Source organism: Sinohyriopsis cumingii, chromosome 12 (assembly GCF_028554795.1).
Source record: "Sinohyriopsis cumingii isolate HCF-2022 chromosome 12, ASM2855479v2, whole genome shotgun sequence".
In the NCBI taxonomy this organism is placed as follows: domain Eukaryota; kingdom Metazoa; phylum Mollusca; class Bivalvia; order Unionida; family Unionidae; genus Sinohyriopsis; species Sinohyriopsis cumingii.
In genome coordinates, this window is record NC_142972.1 from 110,741,907 (window position 1) to 110,755,267 (window position 13,361).

The 13,361-nt window shown below is 37.5% G+C and overlaps 1 long non-coding RNA gene across 1 annotated transcript; it reads left to right on the forward strand.

Moving 5' to 3' along the window:
• Positions 1 to 4,975: 4,975 nt before the first annotated feature.
• Positions 4,976 to 9,394, forward strand: LOC149787256 (uncharacterized). The gene is made up of 3 exons (XR_016425273.1): positions 4,976 to 5,114; positions 7,825 to 7,897; positions 8,884 to 9,394. It is a non-coding gene; the product is annotated as an uncharacterized LOC149787256 (long non-coding RNA).
• The last annotated feature ends 3,967 nt before the right edge of the window (positions 9,395 to 13,361 follow it).

The window sequence follows — 13,361 nt, forward strand, 5'->3', positions numbered from 1 at the left end:
AATACATCCTTTTCCTCAAATACACATGCAATGGCTTCTTTCTGGTATTTAGTCAGCCGTTCGATATTAAAACCCACAAAGTATCCCTTTGAAGACAGTTGCCTACACCATCTGCGGCCGCAGCTTTTACACGCTATTGGTTAGTTGGCATTGCATACTAAGGGAAGAAACTCATAATGCCAATAGATGTCTCTGTCATGTCTATTGCAATGCACTCGACTATTTATCTATCAGCCTAGGTGTAGATCGGCTGAAATATCGGACAATTAGTTTCCTAAGATGGGAGTGAGAGCGGTCAGAGAAAACTAAATTTATATACAAACGACAAACATACCAAGAGATTACAATGTACGTGCATTTTCATACACAATCTTCTCTCATACCCGGGGTATTTGTATGAATAATTACAGCAAGCCGTAGTATATCTTCAGCTGCTTCTAGTCGCCATAAGTCGTACATGATAGTCACTCGAAACTGTATCGTATTACTGCCGACGAAACGTGTCGTACACGATAATCACTAGAAAATGTACACATTGCTATCAATGAAATGTGTCGTACACGATATTCACTAGAAACTCTACCACACTGCTGCGAATGAAATGTGTCATACGCCAGAGTTTTAATTCAGTTCGTATATTTGAAAACAATAACCGTATAATTTAAGAAAAACTTCTAGTTAAAGACACGCATGATTGATCATAGTCTTTATTGCTTATTTATTTACGTATTTCTTGTTTCTATTATAATACCAATTAATAGTATCTAGCAATTTCAAACTAGAATAAACGTACAAAATTACATATCCATACTGTGTTACTCCTTTTCGTTTCCACATTATCAAAACTTTCAAAATAAATGGCATTTCAAAATTGCATATACCAGAGCACTTATTAGAATCATTACCGTCCTACACTCCAGTCTTTGTCAAATAGATTGGAAGTTTATTCATCGTTGTCTGAACTGAGCCATGATATTTATGTCAATACTGGATAACAAATACCTCCGAAAGTAATGTCATTCCAGTAACAGTTGATATATTTCTTTAATTGTGAAGACGACATTATGAATGCGTATCCGTGTAGTCAGACTGATATCTGTTGCTGTTGTTGTTGTTGTTATGGGGTTTACAAGACATTATCGGTACAAGACAGGCCATACATGGTGGCCAATGTTACTGGTGGACATATTACACAGGAAAACTCCTGGAAGAACTATCCACTCCACGAGAAGAAACAGTGAGCGCTTGAGACCACTAGGCGACTGGGGGATGCGACTGATATTTGCAAAATATATTGACTAGACAGAGGTTACCGTAAATGTGAATACGGATAATATGACTGATTTTGTATATATTTAGAATGATACTGGCAGGTAACTGCCCCACGGTCATTGTGAAGACGAGTAATATGAATGTGCATTTATGTAGTTTAGTAATCAGACAAAGAAGACTGATACTTACAAAATTTATATAAATCCCTTAAAATGTAAGGGTCACATTTGGCGACATGTCTTTTTCTACCTTCCCAGGCAAAAGTGTGACGCTTTAAACAAACCCGCCAATCACTGCAGTGAACGTTTGAAGCATGTATGAACAAGCTAGGTAACGTACAGTTTACACCCTACCTGGCTGACTGTGTTGCAGATTATTATTTCAAAGATGTTTCAGTCTCCCAATTATTTGTCTCCAAAATAGAAAGCTTAAACAATTAATGTGATTTAAAAAATGTATACACCAGGGAGCTTCTTATAATCACCACCGTCCTCCACTACAATCTCTACCAAAACGATTATAAGCTGATAGATCTGTTTAAAGTCTGAACTCAGCCATGATATGTATCTATGTAAATAGTGGATAATAAATACCCTCGAAAGTAATGCCATTCCAATAGCATTTTATACACTGACTGGATATGAGGTTCCATGATTGTGAACACGGGTATTAGGAATGACTATTTATGTAGTCAAAATATTATTTGCAAAATACATTGACTAAATAGAAGTTACCGTAATTGTGAAGACGGGTAACATGGCTAAGTTTGTATGCAGTTAGACTTACCCTGGCTGATAACTGGCCAACACCCATTTTGAACATGTATAATGTGAATGCGCATTTGTGAGGTATAATAATGATATAAACAAATGATACTTACATAATTTGTATAAATCCCTCAAACTGTAAGCTTCCTGAAATATCTGGAAGTTGACATTTCGACATGTATTTTTGTTACCTTCCCAGGCAAAGTTGTGACGCTGTAAACAAACCCGCCAGTCAATGCATACAATTTCTGAAGCATGCAGCAACAAGCTAGCTAGGTACTGAATAGGTAACTCCGTACCTGGCTGAGTTATGCTGTTGGGAAATATTAGTTCAAGGACATTTGAAGGATAAAAATGAATTGTATCGCTCAGTCACGTGCTTTGTTCAAACTAAGAAAGGCAATTCAAGGTAAATAGCATGAAATAATGAGCGAGGATCAAATTATGAGAACAAAACTACGACCTTTACATACAAGTCTTTCTGTTGATTTGAATTTAGTGACTCGAATATTTTGCATCTACCTACCTACCTATCTATCTATCTACCTATCTACCTTTCTGTCTTTCTTTCTTTCTTTCTAGTTGTCCGTCTGCCAGATACTGCTACTGTGAATTAAAATCATTCTCCTCTTTTTCCTTACTTTTCCTTCTCTACTAATGTCACCACCACCACCACGACCATGACTACAACAATAACACATAATACTGCAGCTACCACTACTACTAGTGCCGCTGTTGCTACCACAACAATCGGCACTCAGCATTTATAGTATTATCACAACTACTGTCAGGACACCCAATCTGGTCGAACCACTAACACTGCTAGTGTTGCGATTATAGCTTGACTCTCCCTCTACAATGAAATCAGCACTTATCATCTCATCAAATGATATTATTGGAATCACTACTACTGTCAATGATGTATTTATTGCTTGTACTCCTAAAATAACTGTATGCTATGTTTTACACATCCTCTCTGCCCGCTGTCGCTATTAACACCTCGTTGATATTCATACAAACGACACCGTTTCAATTTTTTTTCTTTTACGTTTTTGTTCTTTTTTCGTATTGTTGACACCAGCAAAGCTGCTGCAGATTCTTACTGATCGATAAAATAAAATCCACCACTACAATCACCAGAATTGATGCATCTGCTTTATTTAATTCATCTTCTTTCAAAATACGACAAGCATCATATGTATTATAAATAGATATTGCTCATATGACACATTGGGTCTAAGATATTACTTAGTCCACTTGAAATTACGGCGTTCAGGGCGGTCTTACAGCAAAGTAGTATGAAACAAAATTATTCGATATAGCCGCCTGCCTCGAGTATAAGCCTCAAGTCCCGATGTGCTTGCTAACACGATCCACCACAGCGTTGTCGACATTGACCCCTCTGTGCTTACTAACGTTGGCCATTACAGCGTTGGCGATATTAACCTTGTTACCTTTGCTAACACGAGTCATTACAGCGTTAATGACATTGACCCCGTTGTTTCTTAACGAGGGCCATTACAGCATTGTCGACAATGACCCGTTTGGTTTGCTGCAGTGGGCCATTACAGCGTTGCACACATTATGCCAATATGTTTGCTAACGTGGGCTATTATAGCGTTGTTGAGATTGACTCACTGTGTACGTTAACGTGGGCCAGCGTTGTAGACATTGATCCCGTTGTGTTTCCTAACGAGGAGTCTTACAACGTTGTCAATTTAGACGTTCACTGGCTGTGGTAGTGACGGCGGCGATCTTGCTGATGATGATTGTGGTGGTGATGTTATGAAAGCGATTCTATTAATATTGTTATTCCAACTCCACTATTTCTACATTTGTGTACCTATTTAACACAATATATATGTTCTATTCTGATATTTAGGCACTTCTTGCATAGTCTTCATGCAAAAAGATGATTACAATCCAATATCTCAATACTGTAAAATGGTGATTACAATCCAATATCTCAATACTGTAAAATGATGATTACAATCCAATATCTCAATACTGTAAAATGATGATTACAATCCAATATCTCAATACTGTAAAATGATGATTACAATCCAATATCTCAATACTGTAAAATGATGATTACAATCCAATATCTCAATACTGTAAAATGATGATTACAATCCAATATCTCAATACTGTAAAATGATGATTACAATCCAATATCTCAAATACTGTAAAATGATGATTACAATCCAATATCTCAATACTGTAAAATGATAATTACAATCCAATATCTCAATAATGTAAAAATCCCGTTATCATAACTACAATCCAAAACCTCAATACTATGAAAATGCTGTTATCTATTGCGCGTAAATTACAATATCAAATTGCCTATTTTAGCTCATGGAATCTATGTTTCATAAAACAGATTGTTCCTGAACATTTAAATGACAGATTTTTGTGTTGATAATATATAACTGTACTCATTACGTTCTATAAGTGATATTTGACTATGTCACACCCAACCACCCATTAAGTCTATTCGCATTATCAATAGCCAGGGCCGACAAAGTCGGGAGGAGGCAACAAGGGATATATCCCCGGGCCCATAAAGGGGCCGGGCCGAGCAAAACGTTTTAATTTTATAAAAGGCAAATTTTGTTTTGAACAAGAACTAGGAGAGGCCCGGGTGTTTTTTTTTACACCAGGGTCCGTGATAGCTCTCTACGTCCCTGCTAATAGCCCATACTACGAAGTATACTTGAATTGGAACTGGAATCTTGTTCAAATATATAAACACCACAAGTGTCCATAAGACTGTATCTCAATATGCCTCAATATATTTAAAAGAAAAATAGTGCCTCACACGTTCTTTTGTCCTTGTGGAAATAGTGCCTCACATTTATATTGTCCTCGTGGAAATAGTGCCTTACACGTTCTTTTGTCCTCAGAACCTGCTTACTCCGCACTTTAGACGTTGCTTCCGGTTAGTAGTAAATTAATTTTAGTGACAAAATGTAACTTCAATTTTCAAGGACAAGTTAGTAAATAATGTCAAATTTCGTGTGAAAGATCGCATGTGCTGCTTTCCTGTTGACTTGTTAGGAGCGAAAAATCCAGGTAATAGCTTTTGATTGTCCGTTCTTAGCTGAACAAACTTATGATGGACATAGTGAGTTCGACCTGTATAATACTTCTCTCTTTAACGGCGTTATCGATATTACATTGCACGATGATAGAGAGAGAGAGAGAGAGTTGTTGTTGTATGGTTTAACGCCATTTTTCAGCACAAGATAGGCTATATATGGCGGCCAGTATAATTGGTGGAGGAAGAACCCTGGAAAACCCCGGGAAGAACCACCGACCCACGAGAAGCTACTGGCAGGCTTTCTCACGCACCCACGTTAGCCGAGCCTGAGACTCGAACTCACGCAGACAGAGGTGAGATGGCAGTGATCCGTAACGGTGAGCGCTTTAGACCACTAGGCCACTCGGGGCCCCAGAGAGAGAGAGAGAGAGAGAGAAAGAGAGAGTGAGTCGGTTTGACTTATAATGCCTGAAGTTTCCTCTTGAATAACTTCTCTATTTGGCTGTTTATTTGGTGGGTGGTATGTTTATTAGTTATTGCAGCCACAACCATGTGCATTTAGGAGTATGAATGCATGCATGCATATATATATATATATATATATATCAAGAGAGAGAGAGAATTCTAATTATATACCAGATGCAACGGAAAGTGCTATACCTAAATTCTTTAGGAGAATGCTTGGTGATAGTAGGAATTTTATACGTCCGGTGTCAGCAGTCAGCGGTCATTCATATATATATATATATATATATATATATATATATATATATATATATATATATATATATATAGTCATATTTGTGTGTTTAGTTAGTGGTCAGTTATATAGATATTACGGTCAGTTTTGACCTTTGTTAAAGTTTACTAAGGTCATACCTGCCCACGATGATTTTAAAATCTGCACACAAATATATAGGGTTCTGCCCACAAATACGTTATGTTCGAACAAATATATAAGCGTTCTGTACAGACTGAATGAACGACAAGCCTACCAAGAGATTACTATGTACATACATTTTCATGCACAATTGTCTCTCATATTCGGGTCATTGTTTTTATGAATAATTACAGCAAGCCGTCGTATATATTCAGCTGCTTCTAGTCACCAGTAGTCGTACACGATATTCACTCGAAACTGTACCGTATTACTGCCAATGAAATGTGTCGTACACGATAGTCACTGGAAACTTTACCGTATTACAGCTGGATGAAATGTATCGTACACGATAGTCACTAGAAACCGTACCGTATTGCTGCCGATGAAATGTGTCGTACACGATAGTTACTAGAAACTGTACCGTATTACTGCCGATGAAATGTGTCGTACACTATAGTGACTAGAAACTGTAGCACATTGATATCAATGATATCTGTCGTACACGATATTCACTAGAAACTTTACCAAACTGCTGCCAATGAAATGTTTCGTACGTCAGAATTTTATTTCATTTCATATATTTGAAAACAATAACCATTATAATTTAAGAAAACCTTATAGTTAAACACTCATAATGAATGTAATGGATCATAGTCTTTACTGCTTAGTTATTTATGTATTTCTTGTATATGTTATAAAACCAATTAATATACTCTCTAGCGATTTCAATCTAGAAGACATTGCAAAACTTCCTATCCATGGTCTGTTACTCCTTTTCGTTTCCACAATATAAAATCTTACAAAATTAATGGCATTTCAAAGTTGCATAAACCAGAGTACTTATTAGGATCACTACCGTCCTACACTCAAGTCTGTCAAATCGATTGAAGTTTATTGATTGTTGTCTGAACTCAACCATTATATTTATGTCAATACTGGATAACAAATACCTCTGAAAGTAATATCATTCCATTAATAGTTGATATATTTCCTTAATTGTGAACACTGGCTATATGAATGCGTATCCGTGTAGTCAGACTGATATTTGTTGTTGTTGTTATGGGGTTTAACAGACATTTTCGGTACAAGATAGGCCATACATGGCGGCAATTATTACTAGTGGACAAAGAACCTAGGAAAAGTCTGGGAAGAACTATCGACCCCACTAGAATCCACTGGCAAACTTATCACGTATCCACTAGAAAACACGCAGAGTTGAGATGGCAGTGATCTGGAACAGTAAGCACTTGAGACCACTAGTCCAATCGGGTCCCCCGACTGATATTTGCAAAATAACATTGACTAGACAGAAGTTACCGTAAATATGAATACGGGTAATATGAGCTTGTATACTGATACTGGCATTGTTATGGAGTTTAACTCAAGTTTGCGGTACAAGATTGGCCATACATGACAGCAATTATTACTGGTGGAACAACAACCTAGGAAAAGTCCGGGAAGAACTACCGACCCCACGAAAATTTACTGGCAAACTTTATCACGTACCCACTAGAAAACACGCATAGGTGAGATGGCAGTGATCTGGAACAGTGAGCACTTGATACCACTAGGCCACTCGGGGCCCTTGACTGATATTTTCAAAATAACACTGACTAGACAGAAGCTAGCGTAAATTTGAATACGGGTAATATGACCGAGTTTGTATACAGTTAGACTGATACTGGCAGGTAACTGCCCAACACCCATTGTGAACACGGGTAAGATGAATGTGCATATGTGTAATTTAGTATTCAGACAAAAAAGACTGATACTTACAAAATTTATATAAATCCCTTAAATGTAAGGTTCTTGAAATATCTGGCATGTCCCATTCGACATCATGTCTTTTTCTACCTTTCCAGGCAAAGTTGTGACGTTTTAAACGATCACGCCAATCACTGCAGTGAACTTTTGAAGCATGTATGAACAAGCTAGGTAACGTACAGATTACACCCTACCTGGCTGATTGTGTTGCAAATTATTATTTCAAAGATGTTTCAGTTTCCCAAATATTTGCCTCCAAAATAAAAAGTTAAAAATTAATGTCATTTTAAAAAATGTATACACCAGAGAGCTTCTTATAATCACCACCGTCCTCCACTACAATCTCTACCAAAACGATTATAAGTTGATAGATCTGTTTAAAGTCTGAACCTGGCCTTGACAGGTATATATGTAAATAGTGGATAATAAATACACTTGAAAGTAATGCCATTCCAATAGCATGTTATATACTGACTGGATATGAGGTTCTATAATTGTGAACACGGGTAGTAGGAATGCCTAGTTATGTAGTCAGAATATTATTTGCAAAATACATTGACTAAATAGAAGTTACCGTAATTGTGAAGACGGGTAACATGGCTCAGTTTGTATGTAGTTTGACTTATCCGGGCTGATAACTGGCCAACACCCATTTTGAACATGTATAATGTGAATGCGCATTTGTGTAGTATAATAATGATATAAACAAATGATGCTTACAACATTTGTATAAATCCCTCAAACTGTAAGCTTCCTGAATCATCTGGAATTTGAAACTTCGACATGTATTTTTTGGTACCGTCCCATGCAAAGTTGTGACGCTATAAACAAACCCGCTAGTCAATGCATAACATTTCTGAAGCATGCAGCAACAAGCAAGCTATATACTGAATAGCGAACTCCGTACCTGGCTAAGTTATGCTGTTGGGAATTATTAGTTCAAGGACATTTGTTGGATAAATATGAATTGTATCGCTCACGTGCTTTGCTCAAACTAAGAAAGGCAGTTAAAATAAAATAGCATGAAATAATGAGCAAGTATCAAATAATGAGAACAAAACTTCGACCTTTGCATATAAATGTTTTTTTTTTAATTTAGTAACTCGAATATTTGCATCTATCTATCTGTCTGTCTATCTATCTTTCTTTCTTTCCAGATACTGCTACTGTGAAGTAAAATCATCCTCCTTTTCCACTAATGTTACCAACACCGCCACGAACACGAGTACAACAGTAACAAGTACTACTGAAGCTACCACAAATATTAGTGCCGCTGTTGGTACCACAACAATCGGCACTCAGCATCTGAGCAAATAGTATTATCAGAACTACTGTCAGGACACCCAATCTGGTCGAACCACTAACACTGCTAATGCTGCGATTATAGCTTTGCTCTCCCACTACAATGAAATCAGCATTTATCATGTCATCAAAAAGTATTATTGGAAACACTATTAATGTTAATAATGTCTTTATTGCTTTTACTCCTAGATTAACTATGCTATGTTTTATACAATCTCTGTCTGCTGTCGCTATTAACACCTCCTTGATATTCATACAAACGCCACCGTTTCAGTTTTTTCTTTTACGTTTTTGTTCTCCGTTTTTGCTGCTGACACCAGCAAAGCTGCTTTAGATTCTTACTGATAGGTAAAATAAAATCCACCAATACAATCACCAGAGTTCCTGCATCTGCTTTATTTATTTCATCATCTTTCAAAATACCACCAGCATCGTATGTACTATAAATTGACATTGCTCATATGACACATTGTGTCGAAGCTATTAGTCCACTTGAAATTATGATGTTCAGGACGGTCTTACAGCAAAATTGTATGAAACAAAATCATAAAATTTACCCACCTGCCCCAAGTCCCGCTGTGCTTGCTAACGCGATCCATCACAGCGTTGTCGACATTAACCCATCTGTGCTTACTAACGTGGGCCATTACAACATTGGCGACATTTAACCCCGCTGTCCTTACAAACTTGGGCCATTACAGCATTGGTGATATTCACCCCGCTGTGCTTACTAACGTGGATCATTATGTTCGCGACATTTACCTTGATACCATTGCTAACGCGAGTCATTACAGCATTGGCGACATTGACCCCGTTGTGTTTCTTAACGAGGGCCGTTACAGCATTATTGACAATAACCCCGATCGGTTTGCTGGTGTGGCCATTACAGCGTTGCAGTCATTACGCCAATGTGCTTGCTAACGTGGGCCATTATAGAGTTGTAGAACGCGAGTCAATGTGTCCTCTAACGTGGGCCAGCGTTGTAGACATGGACCCCGTTGTGTTTCCTAACGAGGACTATTACAACTGTGCTAATTTAGACGTTCACTGGCGTTGGTAGTGACGGTGTCGATCTTGGTGACGATGATTGAAGTGTTGATTGTAACAAGATAACCGGATGGGATATTTCGGATTGACAACAGAACACGTTTTGACGGCACATATATATGGTTTAATGTGGTGATTTATATGAGCAGTAGATTATGAAGATGTGTGCGTATTTATAATCCACATATTGGATTTATTTAACATAAAACGCACAGATTCAAAGATGGAAAAAAATACGAATAAATTAGTTCAGTAACACAAAAAAACACAGGATAAATGATTCAATAATGGAAAGATGAATATAGTTCACTCAAATAGTAAACGATGTAAGCTTTTTACTCATAGTAAAAATGTATTCGCTCAGGTAGCGAGATTATGTTGCTAAACTCAAGAACGGATATACCATCTATCTTTCCAGTCCTGAATGATACACCGGGTCTTACGAACCCAAAACTAGCCTACAGCTAATAAAATACATGTACGGAGATACACTCCGTTACCCGTGCACCCTATCCGCTCCACAGCTCCTACGAATCAATTTCACAACTGTTACAGACTCCGGACCCTCGGAATACTATGATCACTCGGAACATTAGACCCTCCGGACACTCCAAATATTAGACCCTCCGGACACCCTGGTCCTTTGACGGCTCTACAGCTGGGTCACCTTAGTCACTAGACATTAGACACTCCGGCACCTTAAACGCTCCGGACAAACGGACGTTTCTACCCTCAGACAACACCGGACACCCCGGATATTCCTACCCTCAGACAACACCGGAAACCCCGGATATTCCTACCCTCAGACAGCTGAAAATATACCCGATACAGTGTACTAAACTTGATACAGACATAATAACGTAAGGACGTCATACATGGTAAGTTATAAAGATTATATTATTATGGCAATTACAAAATGACAGGTTCAATAGTAAACCTAACCCTGCTCGATAAGACTATAGTAAAAATTCTATAAAAAAAATGTAGCTTTACATTACCAATATAAATCCTGTACTACGTCGCAACAAGAATAAAAAAAAATGCACGCATTATGCTGTATAAAGAAAACTATATAACAAACATGCAAAGGTAAATATGGTCATACACTAGTTATCACTTAAGACCAAAAAATTACCTACCCCTACAGCTGGAGTTGTGCGAATCCTTTAAGCAGGCCGCTGGCTGACAAAACCATTAGTATTGTAAAGACCCTTTACATACAGTAAAGTATTTATACGTTTAGACCTTTCGTTTTGCCGTATCGAAAGCACCTTGCACGTGCGGCATTGAACGAATCGTACTCACGATTTCGAAATACAATAGACCATATACATAATCACCCTCGGGTATCGTTGTACAGCGAATAAACGAAACCCGAGTACATGTATTTAATGAATAACATTTACACCATTCCGTGACAGTGATGTAATGAGAGCGATTATATTAATATTGTTATTCCAACTCCACTATTTCTACATTTGTGCACCTATTTAGCACAATATCTGATCTCGTCTGATATTTAGGCACTTGTTTCATATTGATTAGTCTTCAAGCAAAATGACATTTACAATCCAATACAGTAACCATGCCGTTATCTATTGTGCGTACATTACAATATCAAAATGGACTATTTTAGCTCATGTAAAAATATGTTCCATAAAACAGAATGTCCATCAACATTTGACAGATTTTTGTGCTCATAATATACAACTTTACACCCAATACGTTCGATACGTAATATTTGACTATAGCACACCCAGCTACCCATTAAGTCTACTCGCGTTATCAATAGCCAAGGCCGGTAAGAGGCGGGGAAACCGGGGATATATCCCCGGACCTGTAAGGGGGCCAGGCCGAACAACACTTTTTAATTTTATATAAAAAAAAATTGTATGAAGAAGAACTAGGAGAGGCCCGGGTGTGTCTTACCCAAGGGCCCGTGATCCCTCTCTACGGCCCTGCCGATAGTCTTTATTACCAAGTATACTTGAATTGGAACTGGAATCTTGTTCAAGTATTGTATAAACACCACAACTGTCGATAAGAATGTTTCACAGTATGACTCAATACATTTAAAAGAAAAAAATTACGCCCACCTTCCTGTGTCCTGACATGTTCTTTTGTCCTCGTGGAAATAGTGCCTCACACGTTCTTTTGTCCTCATGTAAACTGCTTAGGGGACGTCCATTAATTATGTCAACAATTTTAAGGCAATTTTTTACCCCCTTCCCCCTTGTCAACAACTGTCAAAACTTTCAGTGATCCCCCCCCCCGAATAAAATTGTCAAATATTTTTTTTACCCCCCTACAAACTAACAATATTTTATAAGGCTGGCTTTTATGCTAAAAATAGAATTATGGAAATTGAAAGGTCTACAAATAAATTATAATACGTTTTTTTACTTGTTTAACAGATTTCAAATTGACTATAACACTTTGAATTCATGCAAAAAATCGAGACTTTATATTCTAGCTTCTATCATCTTCCCATGAGGAAGCCAAATGTTCCTCAATTGTTATAATGGGCTTAGTGGCTGATTCATTAATTTCTTCAGATTAATACCATATGTGGTTAATCTGTCTACAGTCTACAATCTACATTGAATAAAAACAAAATATGATGATGCAAGACTATGACTTCCTTGGCAAGAGCTCAACCGGTTTAGGATTAAAGTGGTGGGTTGTTGACGGGCGAGCGAGTGTGTGCCATACCAACGCACCGACTAATTTCCTACTTTTTGATTTATTAAATTTATTGAAAAAAATAACATTGTTGACGTTAATTTATCTTGAATTACCCCCTCCCCCATGTCAACAATTTTCAAACTTCTGCAAACCCCCTCCCCCCATTTTGTTGACATAATTAATGGACGACCCCTTACCCCGCGCTTTAGGTGTAGTTTTCCTTTAGTAGTAAATAAATTTTAGTGACAAAATGTCACTTCAATATTCAAGGATCAGTAATTAATCAAGGTCAAATTTCATTTGAAAGCTGGCATCTGTTGCTTTCCGGTTGACTTGTTAGGAGCAAAAATTCCAGGTAATATCTTTTGATTGTCTGTTCTTAACTGAACACCCGTTGATGGACATAGCGAGTTCAACTTGTATAATATTTCTCTCTTTAATGGCGTTATCGATGTTACCTAGCACAAGGATATAAGAGAGAGAGAGAGAGAGAGAGAGAGAATCGGCTTGGCTTATATACTTTAAATTTCCTCTTGAACAACTCGTCTATTTGGCTGTTTATTTGATGGGGGATTGTGTGTGTGTGTGTGCGATATGGATT